This window comes from Impatiens glandulifera, chromosome 8 (genome assembly GCF_907164915.1).
Source record: "Impatiens glandulifera chromosome 8, dImpGla2.1, whole genome shotgun sequence".
Lineage (NCBI taxonomy): Eukaryota > Viridiplantae > Streptophyta > Magnoliopsida > Ericales > Balsaminaceae > Impatiens > Impatiens glandulifera.
Window position 1 is genome coordinate 23,253,768 of NC_061869.1, and position 10,340 is coordinate 23,264,107.

At 34.2% G+C, this 10,340-nt stretch overlaps 1 pseudogene; it reads left to right on the forward strand.

Annotated features, from left to right (window-relative positions):
* The first annotated feature begins 4,172 nt into the window (after window positions 1-4,172).
* Window positions 4,173-9,318, forward strand: LOC124913194 (annotated as a pseudogene).
* The last annotated feature ends 1,022 nt before the right edge of the window (window positions 9,319-10,340 follow it).

Consider the following 10,340-nt stretch of genomic DNA (forward strand, 5'->3'; position numbering starts at 1 on the left):
TTTGGGTTAGGATCGGTATCGACTATAGAGACGGGGGTTGACTATAGTTGGAAACTTTCAACTTTCGATTCGATATTAATCCTGTGATGGGTTAAGATCTATTTCTATTCTTCATAAATCTTTGCAAGCTCTTGAACGAGTTCAAGTGCGGACCAACTTGTTGGATCTGTAGCGTCAGATGAATGAATACAAAGAGCGGAAAGGAAATAACACAGGGAGTTTTATAAATGTTCGGAGAAAAAAAACTCCTATGTCACCCCTTCTTCCTCGACAGGAAAGATATTTACTAGAACACTTTAATTTTTACAGCGGCTGCACAAACCCAGTCAGAAAACACAGGACTTAACAACCGCCTACTTCTGAACTTCTAGCTAACTCTCTATTAAACAAAACAACCTCTATTCAACTTATAATACTGAGATTTCACACAAAAATGACAGTATATGAACTATAGAATGATCACACAGACAGACACTAGGTAATTCGCACTTGATCTTTAGAGTGAGAGAGATTTAGATGTCAAGAGCGAGTGTGACAGATAACAAGCAAGCGAGAATGATAGTGAGCTTCGTCCGTTGTCCTTGGATAGATATTTATACTTGAAGAGCACGAACGGTCGAATCTTCTACTTGGACACGTGTCAGCATACCATTGGAAGGATGCCAATAGTATACGATAGTACATCAGAGATATTATCGTTGGATCATGGCCGTACTAGACTGATAGTGCGCCAAATATTCGCTAAGATCGTGTTGTACTGGAAAGGTACAACGAGGGTGATTTGAATGATAATAGCGTACGTGGAAGTTGTTCATTTGTTGTTTGAACTGACTTGTCAGATTGTTGAAAACGAGAACTACATATAAGCTGAGTAGATAATCAGACGCTTCTTTAGACGTTTGATGAAGTCGGACGACGTCCGACTATACACTTCTTTAGACCACGTCTAATGAAGTTAGACGATGTCTTCTCGCGCATTACTTTAGATCACATTTGATGTAATTAGACGACATCTACTCGCACATTACTTTAAAACATGTCTGATGTAATTAGACGACGTCTGCTCGTGCATTACTTCAGACCACGTTTGATGTAATTAGACAACGTCTACTCGCACACTTCTTTAGACCACGTCTAATGAAGTTAGACGACGTCTACTCGCGCATTACTTTAGACCACGTTTAATGTAATTAGACGACGTATGCTCGCACATTACTCCAAACCATGTCCTAAGAGACATACTTCTTTAGATCTATATCTGCACAAAAACAAATTATTCAACTTAGTTTTTGTTCAAGTCACAACTTAGTTTTTATTTAAACCACATTATCAAAATTATGTCGTACTTATTCTCTTAATATAATTAATTATTTCTTTCTTAAGTCATTTTCTCTTTTCTTTAATTTAACTTAATCCAAAAGTTTGTATATAATTCTTTCCAAATCCTATCTCTCGGATAGGTCGGGACATTGTTTGTATACAATTCCTCCAAAACCCTATATAGTTATTATAGGTCGAGACATTGTTTGTATACAATTCTGTCCAAATTCAATATGTCGATATGTCGAGACATTTTTTATATACAGTTTCGTCAAAACCCTATATGTCGATAGGTCGAGACATTATTTATATACAATTTTGTCCAAACACTATATGTCATTCGTACACGATTCCGTCTAAAAACTTTATCCTTCAATAGGTCAAGAAACTTTTGAATACGATTTTGCCATAAACCCTATCTGTTGATAGGTTGAGAAATTGTTCGTATACGATTCTGCCATAAACCTTATATGTTGATAAGTCGAGATATTGTTTGTATACAATTCCGTCCAAACCCTATATGTTGATAGGTCAAAACATTGTTTAAACACAATTTTGCCAATACCCTATTTGTTCATAGGTCGATACATTGTTTGTGTACAATTCCGCTAAAACTCTATTTATCAATAGGATGAGACATTATTTGTATACAATTCCACATAAACCATATTGGTTGATAGGTCTAGACATTGTTTGTATACAATTATGTCAAAACCCTATATGTCGATAGGTTGAGTCATCTTTCGTACACGGTTACTGCTATAAGAGAAGAACCCTAGAGAAGATCAAAAAGATTCCATCCGCCAAAGAAAGAAAACCAAAACTGAAAGGATTCAATCCAGCCACGCGTCTAAAACCCTATATGTTGATAGGTCGACACATCGTTCATATAAGATTCCGCCATAAACCCTATATATTGATTGGTCGATACATTGTTCGTATACGATTCCTCCATAAACCATGTCTGTTGATAGGTCGAGACATCGTTCGTATACAATTTCGCCATAAACCATATATGTTGATAGGACCCAATACCTAGGACACCGATCCTAAGACCGGTTTGTTTCCACTTTTAAAATTCCAAAATTATTTTTGTAATTTTGAAACCTCAAACCATTTTCTAAAAATCCCAAAAAAATAGGAAATGGTTTCAAAATATTTTAGGAATATTTCAACAAAAAATTATTTTGATAAGGGTATGTTTGGGATTTATGTTTAAATCATAATGCCTTTAAATATTAATATTCTTCAAGTATTTTCCTCCCTAGTCATCATTAGTAACATGTACCAATATTTAAATATTGTTATTACAATTTTAAAAAACGCAAAAAACCTACGCCTATCTAGGACTAGAAAAATAGCAGGTTAAATAAAACGTTATACAACCGATTTTTAAAAGCCAAGATTTAAAAAGTAAAGATTTTTATAATAGGTACGAAGGATAAAGCCCCAAAACCCTTTCCTAAGTATCACCAAACTTCGAATTAAATGAAACTATAGTGAAAAATATGTTTGTACACATACACTTTTTATTGATTTTCGAAAATCAATTGTAGACCCCGTTTCAAATAATTAATCTTTTAAATTAATTATTTTTAATTAAATTAAAATAATATATTTCTAAAAAATCAAATGGTAATTTGATTATCGCAATCTAACGATTATTTAAAATTGAACCATAATTAATTGTTTTTATAATTAATTTCAAATTGTCAGAATTTATTTAAAATCTTTTAAAATAATATTTTATTTTAAAAATATTTCTGACACACATATTGAGGTTGAAATTTTTCGAACCTCGAACTTTATCGGGAGAAGGGTTTTCGAGCGGTTACAAATATTAAATATTATTTTATATGAGATTGTGATATTTAAATTTAATATATATGCATATATATATATATTATAGAGTTTGTAATTATAATTAAATTATTTTAATTAAGTTATCTAATAATTATATATATATATATATATTTAATGTGTTTATATATAAAGAAAAATAATAAGAAAAAATATTTAATATATATATACAAGCACTAAAAATCAACACTTTAATTTATAATATTAAAATAATTATTTTGAATAAATAAAATTAAAATAATTAACTCCATGGCAAAAAAATCGTTTTAAACAATTAATTAAGATTAATTAATCAATTAATTAAAGGTTAAGGCCAAGACAAAAAAAATAAATTATTTGGGATAAATGTTATGCCCATTTAATCTTAAAATAATTTTAGAAAAAATAAAGGGACAAAAATAAATAATTTAGAATGAATTGTTCTATCTATTTCATCTAAAACAATTATTTATTTAACCCTAAAAATATATATATAAAAAATCAAATTTTAAGCCAAAAGGTTGAAAGAAAAACCATTTTCAAATAAATAACAGTAATCTAGTGCAGCCAAAATCCGAAGGATTCGCTGCAGCAGGAATTACAACCATCGGATGAGCGTTGGATTTTCATCAAGCGCCCAGGAATTAGTCGCATAGACTGTTGTAGCCAAGGAGAAACGAGCACGCGAGGCATTGGATTTGCTAACAACCTATTATCCAGGACCTTAACGGACCGCCCAAACGCAACGACGCTTGACGAAATGCCATCGGAATTCCTAACGCGACTTAAACGGCGTCATTTTGGCCTTCCGTCTTCTTCTTCATCGTGACGCCGTGTAGATAAGGATGAATATCCATTTTGATTTTTGCAACTTCAAACTCAACCGTTAGTCAACCATTTTTGCTCATTTAAATCTTGGAATTATCACCCTACGATGGTGATCATTTCTCCCTGTCAAAATAGGGATGATTCATATTTATTTCGACGACTTAATCTAAGAAAAGCCAAAAACCATGAATGGATTTTGGCCGATTCAGGCCACTAAGCCTCTACCAACTCAGGTAAGCTATAAATAGACCCCCTGATTTGTTCCTAACCCAAAGAATTTAATCTTCAATCTCAAATAGCAATATAAAGAAAATCCGCCATTGAACCTCAAAGCTTCTGGATTTTTCGAAAATCTGTTTGAAGTCTTAAAGCCTTGATCTGAGTATCTAGAAAGAATTCTTAAGAATCAAGGAGTGTTCTCCAATCCTTGGTAAGGTTCCAATCACCCTCTAATTCATATTTACAATTTAAGTTTTAAATTTTTATATTTCAAATTGCATAAGCCTGTATGATTTCTCTTTATGGTATTTTATGGTTGAAAAATCATCCGTAGAAGATTTAGAAGCTATCTAGATAGGGTAGAACATATCAATCGATCTAAATAACAAAAACCATAAATTCCCAAAATCAAAAGAACGGGTTTGCTATTCTTAGGTTAATTATGTTGAATCAAAGCCCAGAAAGCTTCCCAATAAGATTTTAATGATGTTAGGAAACTATTTGGATCATGTTTGATCCATCCCGAGCATGTTTGATTATAATCAAAATTTTCAAAATAAATTGAAAATTTTGATTTCTTGAATTTGTTCAAACAAGTAATCAGTGTTCTTGTTTTTTGTACCAATCAAATATATAGTATAAGAAAGCTATTTGATAGCTCCTTAAAATTCAAAACAACTTTAAAATCAAAAACCCTATTTTTGATCACAAAATGTTTTAAACAAATTAATCATCATCCAGGTCGATTGATACCTTGAGATGATTATCAACATATTTTTAGGAGCTTTGTGAAGCTACCCAAGCTCTTAAATCAAAGAACAGTAGCTAAAAAATGGATTTAAAAAACTTACACTTGGTGTTCTTGAGGACTGAGGTATATTAGCATAGGACCGAGAAAATCAAACTTAGGATCGAGAGGTTCGACCAATGTTCTTGAGCTAGGTCCAAGAGGTCCGAACGATGTTCTTGAGCTAGGACTGAGAGATCAGACCGATTATTCTCACCTAGGACCGAGAGGTCTATATCTTGGACTGAGACTCCCGAACCACAGAACCGAGAGGTCTAACTTTGGGACCGAGAATCCCAAACCTAGGACCGAGAAGTCTTAGTCTAGGACCGAGACTCCCGAACCATAGAACTAAGAGGTATAACCTCGAGATCGGGGGTCCCATCCTTGGGACTAAGAATCCTAAGCACGGGACCGAGAGCTCTCGAACCCAAGACCGAGGGACTTAACCTAGAACTAGTCCAAGAGAAAGAGATTTATACACCTCGACCAAAAAACTTAGCTCATGGCTAACTTAGGACCGAGGTTTATACACCAAGACCGGTAAATCCCATTCAAGGACTGAGAGTAGCACTTAGACCGAGGATTTATAGACCCCGACCGATAAAAATGAACCCAAGGCTTAGGACTCCTGTCTTAAGGCCTGTTTGGTTCCACTTTTTAAAAACCAAAATTATTTTTATAATTTTGGGACCCCAAACCATTTTCTAAAAATCTCGATAAAATATAAAACTATTTCAAAGTATTTTTGGGATATTTCCCAAAAATATTATTGTGACTAAGGCATGTTTGGTGTTTATTTCTAAACCCTAACATCCTTAAAAATAACTAATGTTCTTATGATATTTCTTCCCTAATCAACGTCTTCAACAACAGGTATCAACATTTAAATATTGATGTTTTAATACTTTAAATAACGCTAAACCTAGAAGCATGATTAGGACCAGAAGAATAACGGTTAAAACTCAAATATCTTAAAACTGATTTTCAAAAACCAGCTTTATAAGTGGAAACTGTTTTTAAAACGGGTACAGAGGATGAAGCGCGAAAGCCCTTTCCCGAGTATCACCAAAGTACGAACTAAAAGAAAACTATGGACAATACTTTTATACACGTATGACAACTTTGATTGATTTTCAAAAATTAATTTGCGACTTTATTTCAAAATAAATAATTTTTTTAATTAATTATGTTTAATTAATATAAACTAAAAGATTTTTAAAAAAAATTGTGACTTGAACTCGAAATTAATTTTAATTAATTTCAAAAATTGTCAGGAATTATTGATATTTTAAAATAATATTTTATTTTAAATGATTAAGTGTGTTTGTGAGTTATGCGTCTAGTTATAGCTTAAGTTTTGATTGTTTTTTTTTAGAGTTTGTCCAAAATATTTTTTTCGATAAAATAAATAGAATAGTTGAGTTTTTAAGTAGTTTAAGTAATAAAATGTTTTTTTTATTTAAAATTTATATTTAATAAGAATAATATAAAGAATTTGATAAAATAAAATAAAATAAAATAAAATGATAGTATTGTTAAAAAGGGAAATTCGACGAGATAACCCTAATAATAGGGTTATTTCCAAAATTAAAATAGGTAGGATAATTTTTGTAAATATAACATTTTGCCATGGGCAAAAGACCCTTTTACCCCTCGAATAAAATATTAGATTATTTCTCATTTCTTTTCCCTCCCTCTCCTCATTTCAGTTTTTCCTTTTTTTCCTGACCCTTTGGTATTCTATTTCTCTTTTCTTCTCCCCCGACGATCCAAGCGAACCAACAAAACGAAGGAAGCCGATCGATCAACTCTCCAAGGCAACGCCGGAATGCCTTCATCATTTCAGGTTAATTTTTCCCATTTTTCTGTCGTTTTCCTTGCATGCTTGCTGAAATGGAAGAATGGTTTAAGGTTTTAGCGTTTAGAGTTTAGGTTTAGGGTTTTAGGGGGTGGTTGAATCATGTACTGTTTTTATTGTTAGCGCAGCAAGCGAAAATGCATTTTCCGCCTACGAAAAATGCATTTTCATAGGCGAAAATTGTATTTTTCATAGGCGACAAGCACAATTTTCGTCTGAAAAAAAATCTTTTTTTTTCGCAGACAAAAAATGCATTTGTCTCCTTTAAGACTTCGTAGTTATAATAGGATTCAATCACTTACTGTGATTCTCACATTCAAGTATGCATCTCTTTTCTTATTTGGTAATAATATAATATTGTTTCCTTATATCATCTCTAATTACTGTGTGGATAATTCAACTTTTAGATTGGTTGTGCATTGGTTGGATCTATGAGAGCATTGTACAACGGAGTTTTGTTGATCAATTTAGCAATTGGACTATTTATACTTGTTGCAATTAAAAGTAGCAGTCAAACCCTATGCAGAACCTATGATGTTCTTCTTTTCTTCTCAATCATACTCGACGTAGTCTAGTTCACGCTTTTTGCTCATTACATTTGGTAAGTTTGCTATATTCTTCTTGTAAGGTGTTTCTGATTAGATTGTGAAGTTTATTTGTATGCTTGAATTTGCAGGAACATTTCTTCTGCAATTTATGGGGTCCTTGCAGTATTTTTAGTAAAGCTGACCTTATTGATGTAAATTATTGGATTGTTTGTTAGACTGTCTTCATCATTTTTATGGGTTCAAGTGTATAGATTGGGTGTTTCTGGTGTAGATCGAGCTGATGGTGAATTTAATGATCGAAATAGTTTTCTTAGTCATGTAACCACTATTATAGGTAGACATACATCTGGTTCAGATGATGTTCTAGGAGGGTCTGTCTATGTTCCGACTTATTATTCTTCCCTCTTTGAAGATGTTAATAATTCATTAGTGGTGGTATGGATACTATGTTTTATTCTTAAACTTACCTTATTCTTAAAATTTGGTATAAAAATAATAATGGTTAGTTGTGTTCTTCCCCTGGTCTTTAGAGTGGCACAAATGGCTTAATCAAAGGACTATCGGTTGTACAATTGTGCTAGAAATAAAACTCTAATGACGAAAAAAAGTAATCATAATCATGTAAGTTATAACAACCTAAAATGAGTAAAATTGTGTTTCTTTAGTAACTAGTTGTAACAAATGTTTTAACCAAAACACATACAAAATGTCTAAACACAACACAAATAGAAAAAAGATCTAAACAAGTAACTAGTTTAACAAATGCATTTTTCGTCTAAAAAAAATTCGCAGACGACAAATGAATTTGTAGCATACGAAAAATACAATTGTCGCCTACGAAAAATATAAACTTACCCATCGGCGGGATGCTATAGTCGAGGCAGGAGAAGGGGACGCCTCGACGGTGTTTGCTTGGACGTCTCGGCGTTGGGGCTCGGAGCTCGGAGAATGAAGGGAGAGAGGGGTGGTTTAGTAGCCGTAGAGAAGAGAGGAATGAAAGGAGAAGAAAGAGAAAGGGGAAAGAAGAGAAGGGAAGAGGGGAAAGAGGGAATTTTTATTTGAGGGGTATAAGTGACTTTTGTCATGGGTAAAATGTTATATTTGCAAAAATTAGTCTACCTATTTTAATTTTGAAAATAACCCTATTATATTTCGTCAATTTCCCGTTAAAAAGGACCACCTTCACAAAAATTAATAATTTTAAAGAATAAATCAAAAATAATGAAGAGCGAGAATAAAACCCACATATTTTGTGAAGATAATACAAAGTGGAACATAAATTTAGAAACAACAGATTTCTCGTGTATTAAAAAAGAGGAATTCTAGAAAAACAAACCAAACTAACTCTAAGTGAGAGACACTTATTATTATTATTATTATTATTATTATTATTATTATTATTATTTTCTAAACTCTCATATCCCACATGCATGTAATATGCGGTGCTCCATATTTAAAGCCACTATACCTTATAGTCTCTTATCAATCATTTCTAACAATTAAATAGTACGATTCTTCTATAAATATTTAATTTACAAGGAACGAAATTTTAGTTTTTCCAGAAGGAAACGATGATCAATTCTTCTCCCGCCGCTGCGTTTGGTTAACGGTCCGTTCATCATCAGTGCCGGCCCTTCCGGTCTCGTCGTTAGTGCCTGCCTTAGGGAACAGGGGGCGTCCCTTTTGTGTGGTTGTTGAAAGAGCTGATTGTATATATAGCTTCTCTATGGCCAAAGAGAACTTATGATCGCCTTAAACTTCATCTCCCTAAGCAATTCTGCCAACTCCCCAAACATCCATATCCCGATCCCTTCCCGGAGTATCCCACCAAGAAACAGTTCATCGAATACTACGCAAACAAATTCGATATCAAACCGCAATTCAACGAGTCCGTTCAGTCCGCTAAGTGCGACTAGACCTGTCAGTCGTCTATGGCGCGTCAAGAGCGTCTCCAATGGATGTGTCCGAGGTGGAGTACATCTGTCAGTGGTTGGCGCTGGCCACCGGCGAGAATGCAGAGTGCGTCGTGCCGTAGATTGACGGTTTGAAGGAATTTAACGGTGAAGTCCTTCACGCATCGCGCCATAGACCTGAAATTACGAAATAAAAAGTATCAGCTTTCAATTAACTATTATTACTCTGTTTCTGTGTTTGTGAGGAGGCTAATTTCGTAATTCGGCAACCTGCCGAGCTTGGAACAACAATTGACGGCTCTGCATTGTGGTTACAGAGATCCAGAGAGACTTCCATTCCTGAATGAATTACAGCAGCAACCGAGACAACAAGTATTTTCTTCTCTGAAAATCGCTCAGATGCGTGGAGGACTTCACCGTTAAATTCCTTCAAACCGTCAATCTACGGCACGACGCACTCTGCATTCTCGCCGGTGGCCACCACCAGCCACTGACAAATGTACTCCACCTCGGACCCATCCAAATTGGAGACGCTCTTGACGCGCCATAGACGGCAGGCAGGCCTAGTCGTACTTAGCGGACTGAACGGACTCGTTGAATTGCGGTTTGATATCAAATTTGTTTGCGTAGGATTCGATGAATTGTTTCTTTGTGAGATACTCTATGAAATGATCGGAAAATGGGTGTTTGGGGAGTTGGTAGAATTGTTTAGGGAGATGAAGTTTATGGCGATCATAAGTCCTCTTTTGCCATAGAGAAGCAATACAATCAGCTCTTTCAACAACCACACAAAAGGGACGACATGTTCCCTAAGGCAGGCACCGACGGCAAGACCAGAAGGGCCGGCGCCGACGATGACCGGACGGACCGTTAACCCAAACGCAAATTCTTCATTAGTAACAGCAAAAATTGATCATAGTTTCCTTCAGGGAAAACTAAACATTTTCGCTCTGTTTGTTTGAGGGATGAGAAAGAGAAAGGTAGAGAGGTTAGAATTGAAGGATTTGGAAAAGAGATGATTGATT